Source organism: Neofelis nebulosa, chromosome 1 (assembly GCF_028018385.1).
Source record: "Neofelis nebulosa isolate mNeoNeb1 chromosome 1, mNeoNeb1.pri, whole genome shotgun sequence".
NCBI classification, from domain to species: Eukaryota; Metazoa; Chordata; class Mammalia; order Carnivora; family Felidae; genus Neofelis; species Neofelis nebulosa.
The window spans coordinates 160,343,008-160,358,944 of record NC_080782.1 but is presented as its reverse complement, the minus strand read 5'-3'; the positions used below and the strand labels follow the sequence as shown (position 1 = coordinate 160,358,944).

Genomic DNA, 15,937 nt, shown 5'->3' with positions numbered 1-15,937 from the left:
ACCCCCAACAAAGAAAAGCCTGGGGCTGAATGACTTCACCAATCCTTCTCAAAATCATCCCTCCCATAAAAACTCTTTGAAGAAGAATGAATATGTCCCGATTAATTCGATGAGGTCAAAAATACCCTGATACCAATGCCAGAAAAAGACACTATAAGGAAAGAAAACTCCAGGCCAATATTCCTGATGAATAAAAATGCAAAAAAACCTCCATAAAATACTAGCAAGCTGAATTCACTGTGAACAAGTGGAATTCTCAGTTGCAAGGATGGTTTACCTTATGGTCAACAGGGCAAGGTTTCAGTTATACATGATGAACAAGTTCTGGAGGTCTAATGTGCATCAGATTGACTATAGTTAATAATATTCTATCGCGTACTAGAAATTTGCCTTAAGAGTAGCTCTCAGGAGCCCCTGGGTGGCTAAGTCGATTAAGTGTCCGACTTCAGCTCAAGTCATGTTCTCTCAGTTCATGAGTTCAAGTCCCACATCGGGCTCAGAGCCTAGAGCTTGCTTCAGATTCATTTCCCTCTTTCTCTACCCCTCTCTTGCTTATGCTCTGTCTCTCTTTGTGTCTCAAAAATAAATAAATGGTAAAAAAATTTTAAAAAGAGTAGTTCTCAGATGCTCTCACTGCCAAAAAATAAAAGTAACTATGTGAGATGGACATGTTAATTGGTTTGATTGTAATAATCATTTAACTATATATATATGTATATATATATATGTAACTATATATATAACTATATATATAGCTATATATATTTATATATATATATAACATAACTATGTATGTATGTAAATATATCTCAAAGTATACTATTTTATACCTTAAATATTTACATTTTATTAAATAAAGTAAAAATAATAAAATGACTTTTAAGCTATGAAGCAAGAAAAGGCAGTAATGGAGGAAGAAAGACTTATTTGCTTACATAAGAAGCACAACTGGGTTCTGTCCTCAGTGCCTCTTGCATGGTCAGATAAAATTATCCCCAGGTTTTTGATTTAAGGTAGAAATCAGTTAGCTACAGCCTATTTTTATAAATAAAGTTTGATTGGAACACACACATGCAAAGATTTAACATCCTCCCCACTGCCCCCCCTCAAAAAAAAACCCCGGCATATTATATATTTAAAAAAGAAAAAAACTTGACATATTATTGGTGCTAAAAAGCAAACACCACAGTGTTTCAGGGTATAAAAGCAATATGTGAAAATCAGTAGCATTTCTATACAGTAGAAATGAACACTACAAAAATGGAATTAAGGAAACAATTTCACTTACAATCGCATCAAAAGGAATAAAATAGCAATAAAGTACCAAGGAGACAACAGAGTTGTGCACTGAGAACTATAATGTATTGCTGAAGGAAATTTTAAAAGGCCTGAATAAAATGAAAAAAAAAAATCTTCATTTCCCTCAATTAGAAGATTTAATATTGTTCGGACGAACCACTACGCAAAGTGATCTTCAGTTTCAACGATACCTCTATTAAAATCTGAACATGTTTGCTGGTTTTCTTTTGTTTTCCTTTGTTTTGTTTTTACGTACCCAGGCCCCCACTGATCCCCCAAGACAGCTCACAGAACTCATGAAATAGTCATAGTTGTCGCTAAGATTTATTACACGGAAAGGAAATAAGGGAAAAATAGCAAAAGAAGTAGGCATAAGATCAAAGCCAGGAGGAAGCCAGGTGCCAGGTGCCAAGGACTGTCTCCCAGTGGAGTCACAAAGGCCATGCTTACTTCTTCCAGCAATGAATTGTGACAACACAGGTCTTTACACCGTGTCCCCAGAGACTCAGCACCTTAAGGTGCCTTCTAGCCATCTAGACACCCGCTGCCTTGTACTTACCAAAACGACTCCCCAATGCAAGGCAAGTGCTCAGCATAAGCCACGTTGATTGCGTGATTTAGAGGCGATTGATTGTAGACTTCCAAATTTTGGTCCAGCATGTAAAGAGTTTGGAGGTCATCACTCCCATTCTCACAAAAAGAAAAAAAAAAAAAAAACTTGAAATCAAAACTCTTCTAGGATCCACAAGAGAATTGAGGTCACAGGGCAGAGTGCTGCCCCCAACACTGGAGTGGCACACAGAGAGAAACACAGCTTACTTGAGCAGAAAGACACAAGTAGGAGTTGCTGACAGGAACACTTTAAACCGTAATTCAAGAGTTGCTGGAGGCACCATGTGAACTAATTGGGAATTAAAATTATTGAGAACCAAATAAAAGTAAGTTGAGAACTAGTTGAGAATTAAAAACTCCTGGAGATCTGGTCTTATGGGGGACCCACACTTTTGTGAGTTTTACCTCCAGTAGTCGCAAATCAGGTTCTCATGTGAAAGATGGGAGGAAAATCCCTTACTGCTTCTGGCAAGTGGAGGGGAAAGTAACCATTATGAAATACCCCCCAACAGCGTTATGCTCTTAACAAAGCCTGCCCTCAAGAGAAACTATTTTATTGGAAGTTAACAAACCTGAGGGAAGGGTAATACCTATCTGTGGCCCTCTCCACATTTCCTGAAACCCCAGAATAGAGAACTGAAATAAAGATACTTGTGAAGGTCATATCCCAGGGGTACAGGCTAACTAAAAGACTGGCCTAATCATACAACTATCCAAGGTTTCCTTTCCCATCACATCTTAACACTGTATCAAGAGCACTCCTGCAAAATAATAGGGGGTTATTGTGAAAAGAAGGAAGCTTCTCTTTAATTAGTCTCTAGGAAGACCCAAAGACAACAGGGAACACAAAAACAAAGATGCCCCCACAGCATTCTGCTCTTAACAAGGCCTGCCCTCAAGAGAAACTTTTTTTTTGGAAGGCAACAAATGTGAGCGAAGGGTAATACCCACCTCTGGCCCTCTATACCTTCCCTGCAATACCAGAACAGAGAACTGAAAGACACTTGTGAAGGTCATATCCCAGGGGTACAGGCTCACTGAAAGACTGAGACCTAATCATACAACCACCCAAGGTTTCCTTTCCCACCACATCTTAACACTGTATGAAGAGCACTCGTGCAAAATAATAGGTGGTTATTGTGAAAAGAAGGCAGCTTCTCTTTAATTCGTCTCTAGGAAAACCCAAAGACAACAGAGAACACCAAAACAAAGATGCTGACAACAGAGAACACCAAAACAAAGATGCTAGAAGTTTTATTCTTTGACACCTACAGCTATAACACAGCCTAACCCCTAACCAGATAAACATAAAACTTCACACTAAAGGCCTATGTACTCTAGTTTCTATTACTCAATATTGTACATCCCCCTTTCAACAGAAAAATACAAGCCATGCTAAAAGTAAAAATAAACAGTCAGAAGGGACCAAGAAAGGATAAGACCCAGACTCAGATATGGCACATTTTGGGAATATTATATGGGGGAGTTAAAGATTAATATATGCAATATGATAAGGGCTTTAATGGGAAAAGTGGACAATGTGCAAGAAAGCAGTAGCAATGTAAGCAGGGAGATGGAAACTTTAAGAAAGAATTAAAAGGAAATGCTAGAAATAAAAAGTATAGTAACAAATGAGGAATGTCTTTAAGGGTTCATCAGTAGACTGGACAGAAGGAAGAAAAGGATCAGTAAGTGTGAAGGCAAGTCAACAGGAACTTCTAAAACCAAAACACAAAATGAAGAATGAATGAAAAAGAGCAGAATGTCCAAAACTGTAAGACAATTACTAAAGGAATAACATAAATATAATTAGAATATTGGAAGGAAAGGTGAGACAGGAATCACAGAAATATGTGAAGTAATAATTTCTGAGACTTTTCCAAAATCAAAGAGAGACACTAAATCACAGATACAGGAAGCTCAAGAAACACCAAATACTATTTAAAAAAAAAAACTCCATATATACATAAGCACATCATATTCAAAGTGTAGAAAATCAAAGATAAAGAGAAACTCTGGTAAGAAATGAGAGGAAGAAGTGTCTTACTTATAGAAGAACAGGGTGATATTTACATTGGACTTCTCTTCAGAAACCATGCCAGTAAGAAGAGAATGGAGTGAACTATCTAGCGTATTGAAAGAAGTTAACATAGGGGCGCCTGGGTGGCGCAGTCGGTTAAGCGTCCGACTTCAGCCAGGTCACGATCTCGCGGTCTGTGAGTTCGAGCCCCGCGTCGGGCTCTGGGCTGATGGCTCGGAGCCTGGAGCCTGTTTCCAATTCTGTGTCTCCCTCTCTCTGCCCCTCCCCCGTTCATGCTCTGTCTCTCTCTGTCCCAAAAATAAATAAAAAACGTTGAAAAAAATTTTTTTTAAAAAAAAGAAAGAAGTTAACATAGAATTCTGTATCCAGAAAAAAAATATTCTTTTTTTTAGATGTTTATTCATTTATTTTGAGACAAAGAGTTCACACATATGAGCAGGGGAGATGCAGAGAGAGAGAGAGAGAGAATCCCAAGCAGTCTCTGGACTATCAGTGTGAAGGCAGACATGGGGCTAAGTCTCATGAAACCATGAGATCATGATCTGAATCAAAATCAAGAGTCAGACGCTTAACCAAATGAGTCACCAGGCACCCTGACAGCAAAATTATTCTTAAAAAGAGAAAGAAGGGGTAAGTGAGTGGCTCAGTCAGTTAAGGTTCTGACTCTTGGTTTTGGCTCAGGTCATGATCTCATGCTTAGGAAGACTGAGCCCTGCAATGGGCTCTCTGCTCTCAGCATGGAGCCTGCTTTGGGATATTCATTCTCTCTCTCTCTCTCTCTCTCTCTCTCTCTCTCTCTCTCTCTCTCTCTGTCCCTGGCCAGTTATTGCTCTATCTCTCTCTCTCAAAATAAAAATTAAAAACAAAACTTTAAAAAATGCTTTTCAGGGGCGCCTGGGTGGCTCAGTCGGTTAAGCGGCCTACTTCGGCTCAGGTCATGATATCGCGGTCCGTGAGTTCGAGACCCGCGTCAGGCTCTGTGCTGACAGCTCAGAGCCTGGAGCCTGTTTCAGATTCTGTGTCTCCCTGTCTCTGACCCTCCCCCATTCATGCTCTGTCTATGTCTCAAAAATAAATGAACGTTAAAAAAAATTTAATAAAAGAAAAAAAAATGCTTTTAAGTGAAATAAAAATAGACTTTCTCAGAAAAACAAAAATTGAGGAAATTTGTTGACATTACTTGCTTTGTCTTGGAGCCCCTCACACCCTCACGACGATACACACAGATATACTAGATATAGAGGGGGGAATAAATATACATAAATGTGTGTGTGTGTGTGTGTGTATATATATATATATATACACATATATATATATGGATAGATAGATCCACATGGGTATATATACAGAGTGATAACTATAGATCTATTTTCTTCTCTGTCATCTGGGAGAGCCAAGAAACAAAAATACATGAGTAGAGAGGAGCACACTTTTCACCCATATCTTGGTTTCTAATTCCATTCTTCAATAAAAGGAAGCAAGGGTCCTAGGAGAAATGCCTGATTCCAGGGCTATGGCAGGGAATATACAAGAACATCTTGTAGTGTCACAAAGAAAGAAGAGCTTGGAAAAGGATGGGGGACATGTCAAAGGTATACAAGACACAACTGAAAGAGCTTTCACTAGACAAAGCTTAAACAATCTGAGGGGGGAAATCCATAAATTAGTATTGGATTTAAGCCAAGAATAAGACATATTTAGAGCTCCATACTGATATAAATAAATGACTTAATAAATGAATAAGTAAATGGGAGAAAAGAGACAACTCTCCATGTAGGAAATTTTTAAATAATTTAGGTAAATACTCTATTTTCAGGAGCCTTGAACATGGGCTGCAGAGAGTAGCTTCCTTCCAAAGAATACAGTATGGAAATGTGAGGAAAAGAGTCGGTTCACAGTAGAGACACCTTCCAAAGAATACAGTATGGAAATGTGAGGAAAAGAGTCAGTTCACAGTAGAGACACCGACAAGCATGAACTCAGCCAGGTGATTATGGTCACTATCAACAGTGATACATCGTGTTGATAGCATGCTCCCTTGATATGTGAGGAGAATGACACTTCATCTCTGTTATTTCCTCAAACCCATACCCCTTTCTAATTATGACGGAACACATCAGATAAATCTCCACTGAGGGATAGTTTTAAAGGGGGCCAAGATGGCTGAACAGCATGGATGTTCTCAGCTTCTGAAACGCAGCTACATCATCTCCAAACCATTTTGCATACCCAGGAAATTGATCTGAGGATTGACATTAACAATCTGCATAACTTGGCCTCAGAATTCAGCAGGAATGTGCTCTGGAGAGGTGAACTGGGAGAGAGAAGCCATGGAGGGTAAGGAGCTGTTTTTGCAGCAAGAGGACAGAGAAGGGGGGGGAGGGTGTGGTACAAAGGGAGAGTACAGGAAAAGCACTCCCCACAAAAGTAGCTGGACAGAAAGAGAAAGAGTAGAAACAGTCACAATGGACTGAACAAGAAATCTGTTCCCCAAAACCACTGACAGTGATAAAGGAGATGGTTTCAATACCGTTAGGACTCTATAAACAGGGGAGTGCAAAGTCAGAAATTCTGGAGCTCAATACCAGGTGGTTCTCTGGTGAGGAAGCAAGGCAAATCCTCAGAAGCACGCAGTGAGATCCAAGGGGTCCATAGGTCACATGGGGAGAAACCCTTCCCCTGCATGGAGGTCATTTTTTATTTTATTTTTTGAAGGTTTGATTTTTTATTTTTTTTAATATTTATTAATTTATTGTCAAATTGGTTTCCATACTACACCCAGTGCTCATCCCAGCAAGTGCCCTCCTCCCTGCCCATCACCCACTTTCCCCTCTCCCCCACACCCCCATCTACCCTTCGTGTGTTCTCAGTCCTTAAGAGTCTCTTATGGTCTTCCTCCCTTCCTCTCTGTTACTTTTTTTCCACTTCCCCTCCCCCATGTTCTTCTGTGAAGTTTCTCAAGATCCATATAGGAGTGAAAACATATGGCATCTGTCTTTCTTTACCTGGCTTATTTCACTTAGCAAAATACCCTCTAGTTTCATCCACATTGCTGCAAATGGCCAGATTTAATTCTTTCTCACTTCCAAGTCATATTCCATTGTATATATAAACCACATCTTCTTTGTCCATTCACCAGTGGTTGGACTAGGATCTTTCCATAATGTGGCTATTGTTGAAAGTGCTGCTATAAACATTGGGGTACAAGTGCCCCTATACATTAGCACTCCTGTATCCTTTGGGCAGATTCCTAGCAGTGTCATTGCTGGGCGATAGGGTAGTTCTATTTTTAATTTTTGGACTCAACTCCACACTGTTTTCCAGAGTGACTGCACCAGTCTGCATTCCCACCAACAGTGCAAGACAGTTCCCTTTTCTCCACGTCCTCACCAGTACCTATAGTGTACTGATCTGTCCCTTTTAGCCACCCTGACTGGCGTGAGATAACATCTCATTGTAGTTTTGATTTGTATTTCCCTGATGATGAGTGACGTTGAGATCTTTTCATGTGTCTGATGGTCATCAGTGTGTCTTCGTTGAAAAAGTGTCCATTCATGTCTTCTGCCCATTTCTTCATTGGATTCTTTGTTTTTTGGGTGTGGAGTTTGGTGAGCTCTTTGGAGGTACCAGATACTAGTCCTTTATCCAATATGTCATTTGCAAATATCTTTTCCCATTCCATCCTTTGCTTTTTAGTTTTGTTGATTGCTTCCTTTGTAGTGCAGAAGCTACTCATCTGGATGTGGTCCCAATAGTTCATTTTTGCTTTTCATCCCCTTGCCTTTGGAGATGTGTCAAGTAAGAAATTGTTATGGCTGAGGTCAAAGAGGGTTTTTTTTCCTGCCTTCTCCTCTAGAGTTTTGATGGTTTCCTGTCTCACATTCGGGTCCTTCGTCCTTTTGGAGTTTATTTTTGTGAGTGGTGTAAGAAAGTGGTCTAATTTCATTCTTCTGCATGTTCCTCTCCAGTTCTCCCAGCACCATTTGTTAAAGAGACTGTCTTACTCATTTCTCCTCTTTCCTGCTTTGTCAAAGATTAGTTGGCATACATTTGTGGGTCCAATTTTGGGGTCTGTATTCTATTCTATTGGTCTATGTGTCTGTTTATGTGCCAATACCATACTGTCTTGATGATTATAGCTTTGTAACAGAGGCTAAAGTCTGGGATTGTGATGCCTCCCACTTTGGTTTTCTTCTTCAATATTACTTTGGCTATTCGGGGTCTTTTGTGGTTACATACAAATATTAGGATTGTTTGTTCTAGCTTTGAGAAGAAATCTGGTGTGGCAAGGTCAGCAATGCAGTGTGCAGGAGGAAAAGGTGGTCCTTTAGATCACCAGGTTTAGAAAGAATGCGTGGCCTGGCAACTTGAGGGACAATAAGAAATGAAAATGAAATAGGTCAGCTTGTGTTCACAGCTTAGCATTGCATTTTAATTAAAACACAAAATCATAATCTTTTTTTTTCCCCCTTGTGGTCCAGCATGTTAACTGGTGGATTACTCCAGCTCACCCAGGGGATGGATTTGGGGGATGAGGTCAGCATGTGATACATTCCGCCTCCTTGTTAGGTTCACTGAGAGCCAGTGCAGTCCTTCCAACCGTGGTATTCCTTAGCTCCTGAGGAAGAACAGTCCAGAGTCATTTCCTCCATCCAAATCTGGCTGCAATGCCTGATCCCGCACAACCACTGCAGGCTTCTTCCGAGGGGTCTGAATTGAGAAAATTCTCCGGAATGCATGGAAGTTGTGAGTTTGGGTCCAGAACACTGCAAAAAAAAAAAAAAAAAAAAAATGAATGCCACCACAAAGCGGCTCAAATGAATCTTTTGGTTTCCTAATGGGTATGAAAGTCATGACTAGACTGGAGTCTATCATGCACAATAGCATTATGTTGAAAAAATAATGTACATACCATAATTAAGAAGCACTTTACACTCGTTAACATATTTTAATATATTCATTTTACTCTTGAAAGAGAGATGGAGCATGAGTGGGGAAGTGACACAGAGAGAGGGAGACACAGAATCCGAAGCAGGCTCCTGGCTCTGAGCCATCAGCACAGAGCCCAACACTGGGCTCGAACCCAGGAGCTGTGAGATTATGACCTGACCTGAAGTACATGCTTAACCACCTGAGCCAACCAGGTGCCCCTTAAAAAACACGTTCTTTTTAGAAAAAAATGCTAACCTTCACCTGAGCTTTCAGCAATAGGTAATCACTGATTGTAGATCACCAGAGCAGATATAATAATGAAAAGAATATAGTAAGGGGCAAAAGTTAGCAGAGACCTGGAGGCAGCAAATGCTCTAGGAAAAGTGGCCCCCATAGACTTGCTCTACTCACGGTTCCTACAAACCCTCAATTTGCACAAAACGTAGTGTCTTCAAAGATCAAGAAAGCAAAGCACAATAAAATGAGGTAGGTGTTTCCTGGGTAAATTGGAGGGGGAGGAGTTGTCTACTTCCTTGTTTGGTTACTTCAGGCCCAATAAGGTGGAGGCACATCTCTGCCGATGTCTCCTGCATCTGCTCTCAGGGTATGGGGTCACCATGGGAAAGAGAGAAAGTGGGGGGAGATGAGTGGGGTTATTCTGGAGCTGGGGTGCAGGGAGAGGAAGAATTCCCAGTAGGTAACTACATACTTGACCACTGGCTGTCCTTCTGGCCCATTTTTGCTTGTATCATGTCCTCCTCATTTATATGGGTCCTATGAAGACACTTCTTTCACATCGCGAGTGGCCAGCACAGATGCATGGGCACTCTGAGGGACAAGGGATTTTGCAAGTGTTTCTTTTGTAAGCTCCCAGTCTAAGCTTGGGTCGGCCGAGACAAGTGAGACATTAGGTGCCTTCTTAAGGTGAGATCCTTAGTTGCAGGCAGGGCACAGCTGAGATCCCCTCTTCTGTGAACTGAGTTGTGTTGCCCACAAGCACCTGTGTTGGAGCCCCAGCCCCCCCCCCCCACAGGGAAGGTATTAGGAGGCAGGGCCTTGGAGAGGTGGTTAGGGTGGAGCCCATGGGATCAGCAGCCTTATGAAGTCAGTACACAGCTTGCTCTTTTGATTTCTCTTTCTCAGCTGTGTGAGCTTTCCCCAGAACCCAAGCATGCCAGCATGCTGGCATCCTGGTCTCAGACTCTCAATATCCAGACAGTAGGACACCTTTCCCCCAAAACCAGAGGACCCTACCTCTGTCAGGTCCTAGAGAAATAATTTAGCTAAAGGACAAGTGAGGTGAGACCACAGACCACACAGAAGCTGCATGGGTGGGCAGGATATTGCTTCTGCCTGACCTCTTCCTCCAGCTTTTGTGGGATGAGGACTGTCTGACATCTTGTGTGGGCTACCATGGGGAGCATTTCTGCCGCCTGCTGAGTCAGCAAGAAATCTTGCAGCAGGATAGGGTGTGCACTGCTTCAGAGACCAGCCCCTTCACTGTCTGATGATCCCACAAATTAGAAAGGTCTTCCTTGTTCCAAGTCTTAGGTTCCAGGTACTCACCTGATGCACAAAGATCAGAATCACACTTTGGCAATTCCAAGTGTCAGGTGCTATCTCGAATCCCCAAAACCCTATGGCTCACATGATTACCCCTTACAGCCCTTGGTACAGATGACATATCCAAAGCATGTAATAGGTTAAAATTGATCCCAAGCTGTGTGGCTTGTAAGTGACTGCCAGGCAGCCAGGCTTCTGGTGGTGCTCCCATTCTGGACTGGGGTGAGTACCAGATGACCAAGGACTCTTAGCTGCTTCCTCCTAGCAGGCCCATTTGGTTTTACTTCCCTCCTCTGCATAAGATACAAAAGGGGCAACAGTAAAAAGTGACCGTTAAACAAGAGGAGATATGTCAATTCTAGGCATGAAAACATATCCAGGGGAACATGGGTGGCTCAGTCAGTTAAGTATCCGACTTCGGCTCAAGTCATGATCTCGTGGTTCATGGGTTTGAGCCCCACATTGGGCTCTGTACTGACAGCACTGAGCCTGATTTGAATCATCTGTCTTCCCTTCTCTCTGCCCCTCCCTCTCCCTCTCCCTTCCCCTCCCCCTCTTTCTCTCTCTCTCTCTCTCTCTCTCTCTCTGAAAACTAAACACGCCAAAAATAAAAACACACCTAGCATTAGGAATCATTCATGTGCTGGCAAAGGAAAGTCACATGTGTTGGGATCTGTGTGCTGTATGGAGACAGGACTCAAAGAGAACTCCAGATGGGTCACAGACCTGTATAGGAGAAATCACACCAGGCCAGCTGAACAGGCAAGTGAGACTTTATTCAAGACTCCTGCAACAGGGAAGAGAGAGAGAGAACTTTACTCTGAATACAAGATGGGTTTTACAGCCACAGGCAGGGAAAGGGAGTGGATGGAATATTACCCAAGACTGGGCCTCCTGGGTGGCTTCTGACATCGGCTCAGGTCATGATCTCACAGTTCGTGGATTCAAGCCCTGTGTCGGCTGTGTGCTGACAGCTCAGAGCCTGGAGCCTGCTTCGGATTCTGACTCTCTCTCCCTCTGCCCCTCTCCAGGTCATGCTCTAACTCTCTTTCAATAAGGAAATAAATAAATAAGTATTTGAAAAGTTAAAAGGAAAATGATCCAGGTCAACCTGAGGGGCACTTCCGTCACTGGCCCGTGTGTCAACTGGACCAAATACATCATCTTCATGTCCAAGGACCCTGCCCCTGGGAAGGGATTTTATTCCAATATTCCCATTTCACTATCAAGGAGCTCTTTAAAGAACAAAGAAGCTGTGGAAGCAGAGGGTAGTCTTCATTCTGTAGGTCATCAAAGGCAGTCTAGGGTAGATAACTGTCACCACACACACCCTTGCTGTGTGCCTGGATTTTCCCATGTCATTTATGGGGCATGACTCAGCTGTGCACTTCGGTGTTCATTGTATGGAGTGAATGAGCCGAGATGCTGCTTCTTTCTCTCTAAGCGATTTGCCTTCAGGAACTCCAGAGAAACAGAACCAATAGGAAATCGTCTATCTATCTATCATCTATCTATCTATCTATCTATCTATCTATCTATCTATCATCTATCTATCTATCTATCTATCTATCTATCCATCCATCCATCTATCCGTCCATCATCTATCTATTATCTATAACCTATCTTATCTAGCTTCCTATCACCTTTCTATCACATATCTATCAATCTAGCTAGCTAGCTCTCATCCTCCTGTCACCTATCTTTCTTATTCTTCTATCTATCATCAATTATCTATCATCTTATCTATATATCTAGTATCTATCTATGTATATATTATCTATCTATCTATCTATCTATCTATCTATCTATCTCTCTATCTATCTATCATCTATCTATTGGAGAGATTCCTTTAAAATAATGTTTCTTGGGGCTGTGGAAGTTTGGTGAGTCCTACGGTTGAAGGGGAAGGCTTGCTGGCTAAGGACTCAAGAGAAAGTTGAAGTTCAAATTGGAAGGCTTTCCAGCATGGAACTGGGAAGAGCCAGTGTTACAGATGGAACCCAAGGGTACTCTGCTGGAGAGAGCCTCATGGCCTGTGAGAGTTTGGCCTTTTACACAGGCCTTCAACTGATTAGATGGGGTCCACCCACATTGGGAAGAACAGTGTGCTTGACTCAATGTCCACTGATTTCACTGATAATCTCATCTAAGTAACATTCGCAGTGAAACATTCACAATGATGTTTGAACAATTATCTGGCCACTTGGCCCAGATAAATTAAAAGCAATCAACCACACTGTTTCCTAGAGCATGACTGTTCCAATTGGAGCGACTTCTCCTTTGCTCCCTCTTGGCTTGGCATCCCTCTGGATCCATTTACTTTGGGGACCTTGTGAACACGCTGCATTATTGATATATTCTTCTGATTTTCCTCTCCTTGATTTAGCTCCCATGCAATGAGTCCCCACAGCAGAGAATGGATTTTGCAAAAATGCAATCATGTAGAATGAAATCTGTTCCCCTGGCATGCAAGTATTCTCTTTATGGCCTGTGTCTGAGGCCATTGAAACTCTGGCCACATTTGGGATTTCCATACCTCCCTCTCCCACCTCCTTGTCTGATGCACACAGTGACTTTTGTGCCTCGGTGACCCAACTTTTCTTGGCAGATTGACAATATTTTACTCATCGTTCTGTACTCTGAATGTCTGTGTTCCCACAAATTCATCCATTGAGATGATAACCCCCAAGAAGATGATGTTAGGAGGAAGGGGCTTTGAGAAATTAGTAGGTCATGAAAGTGAAGCCCTCATCAATGAGATTAGTGCCCACTTCAGAGAGGTTCCTGAGAGATCCCTTGTCCCTTCCACCGTGTGAAGACACAGCACGTAGATAGTCATCAGTGCCTTGAAAGAGGGCTCTCAGAAGAACCTGACCATACCACAACCGGATGTCACATTTCCAGCCTCCAGAACTCTAAGAAATAAGCTGATTTTGTTCCTAAGCTATGCAGTCTGTGGGCCAGGAACTGAATTGGTGCTCATGGCCACCTGAGATTTTTTCAGGGAGGAAGCCAGAAGTTTGTCCTGACAAATACAAGGCTGTATGGCTCTGCAGAAGTTCATCATGAGCCCAGACCTCAGCCTTTCAGAAACGCTTGGCCACACCCTGGAGCCAAATGCTATGCCTGACCAGAACACTAACACACACCCTCAACTCACTCCTCTGGGAAGGTTAATCCCTACATGGCTGTTATTTCTGAGGCTATGTCCTCCAGTGGCTTGATCCTAACCCCACCCATGGTTTTGGCCCTCAGGGGCACACCCACTAGGTCTCATCAAAGAACTGAATCAGGACCCATGCCAGGCACACAATGATTCAGTGAGAAGCCCAGAAGTTCTTCATGTCACGTGCAAGGCAATGATGGGCTAGTAAATCTTTTTTTTTTTTCAACGTTTTTAATTTATTTTTGGGACAGAGAGAGACAGAGCATGAACGGGGGAGGGGCAGAGAGAGAGGGAGACACAGAATCGGAAACAGGCTCCAGGCTCCGAGCCATCAGCCCAGAGCCTGACGCGGGGCTCGAACTCACGGACCGCGAGATCGTGACCTGGCTGAAGTCGGACGCTTAACCGACTGCGCCACCCAGGCGCCCCAGTAAATCTTTACTAGACATTGCAGAGGAGATACCAAAATAATACCAACACAATATTCATGAATCACAGTCAACCGAAGGGTGCTTGGGTGGCCCAGTTGGTTAAGTGTAGGACTCTTGATCTTGGCTCAGGTCATGAAATCAGGGTGTGTGAGATTGAGTCTCGTGTGGGGACAGCACAGAACCTGCATGGGATTCTGTGTCTCTGCCCCTCCCCTGCTCACACTCTCTCTCTCTCTCTCTCTCTCTCTCAGGTGTGACCAGACAGTTTGAAGGAATGAAGCCCCAGGAAACAGCAGCCAGATACCTTGCTTGCAAGATTCCCAGCAGCCCATTCAGGTGAGTGAAAGACCCACTTCTGGGAAAGTGCCAGAACCTCGGGATATTTTGGAGACCTTGAGAAGAAAAGAGTTAACCCAAATCAGTGGGAACTGCAGGCAACGTCTGATGGCAAATATCTGGCTTGGCCTCTGCCCTTGAGGAGCTGTTAGAAATTAATCTGAGATTTCATAGGATAAGTTCCAGCAAAGTGGGTTGAAAATAGCCTACATGATCGAGGGCTATCCTTGCTGCACTTATGTAAAGAACCAGGACAAGAATCGTGAAAATACACTTACTTTGCAAACAAATTAGTCTCACTTGCACCACAGTTGGAAGTAAGGGGAATAATTTAGGTTTTCGTAGTTGTGATTTCAGCATTTACCATGACCTGAGTAGTTGCAAATAGAGTTTCTTGTGTACAGACCTTCCTACAGTTGCTGTAAAGAAAACCCTCAATTGACAGAGACAGACAGGATGAGTGGACACAGTACCATGGTCCTCAGTCCCCACAGGCAGGACGGGGATCCCAGAAAATGGAATTCAAGTCATGACAGAGTGAGTTTGGAGACCATTAGCATGCATATTTGGGGTGGTTAACTTAAGAGAACAATGAAGATTCACCACACAGTTGTGTGGACGTTGGATTCTAAACCTGTTCGCTGTGAACTGTTTGCTATAAACTATGTGAGGGCTGGATCCTTCCACGCTCTTGCAACATCTCACAAAAAGTCTCCAAACCCACGTGTGCAATTTTCTCCTATTTCTGATTTGGAATCACTGAGGACTAAACTGGCCTTTTCCCAAAGCCATGCAGGCTGAGGTGGGACAACAAGAGGCTTCCAAACCAACATCTAGGAATTTCCACCTGCTGCCTTCAGAACTCAGAACTGGGGTTATAATCTGCCCCAATCTTTAACCTTTGTCCTTTTGTTTCCACGGAAACACCCCTTAACATCCTGATACAAACACGTACACCCCAACTTTGGTGCACCTGAACCCCCACCTCCTGAAATGAGGCACAACCACAGGGCGCTGACCTCTTTGTAGGACTAAATAACCTGACTTGATGACAAACGAAACACCACGACTGCAGGGCATGTCCAACCCTGTTTACACCACATCTCCCAGGGCCTGTGAGCCTCGGGTCACTGACCTCACCTCCAGTTTCTCAACTGGGACAGGAAGGCTGGGCCACAGGGGAGAAAGAGCCAGGCTCTGCGCTGAAAGAGGACGCTCAAGATGCCGTCGTGTGTTGTCCCTGCACTGCGGGATCCAAGATGGCCCCTGGGGGAGGAAGGGAGGAGGGCCAGGTGAGAGCCACCAGGTGATTGGACACCTGGTTAGGATCAATATGAGAGGCTCTTGGTGACTGGGCAAGTGAGCAAGATACGTTGAGAACTTCCTCTTGATTGGATACAGGAGTGACACCAAGATAAGAGCCACCTGGTGATTGGACACAGCAGCGAGCCCATCCTGAGACAGTAGGAGATAGAAACGGGAGGTCCACTGTAAGTGGGGAAGCGCTTATAGAAGAACTTGAACAAAGAGTCTGGGTCTTCTTAAGAATGTATATGA

The 15,937-nt window shown here is 43.1% G+C and overlaps 1 protein-coding gene across 1 annotated transcript in view; it reads right to left on the bottom strand.

Moving 5' to 3' along the window:
• The window catches only part of LOC131506651 (cytosolic 10-formyltetrahydrofolate dehydrogenase-like), a 39,174-nt gene extending 23,530 nt beyond the window's left edge, over positions 1–15,644 (bottom strand). The window contains exons 1-2 of the transcript XR_009259099.1: positions 15,521–15,644; positions 1,859–1,989 (exon numbers count right to left, since the gene is read on the bottom strand). The gene's annotated coding sequence lies outside the window, so the exon portion shown is untranslated. The remainder of the gene's footprint in view (positions 1–1,858; positions 1,990–15,520) is intronic.
• Positions 15,645–15,937: the final 293 nt, after the last annotated feature.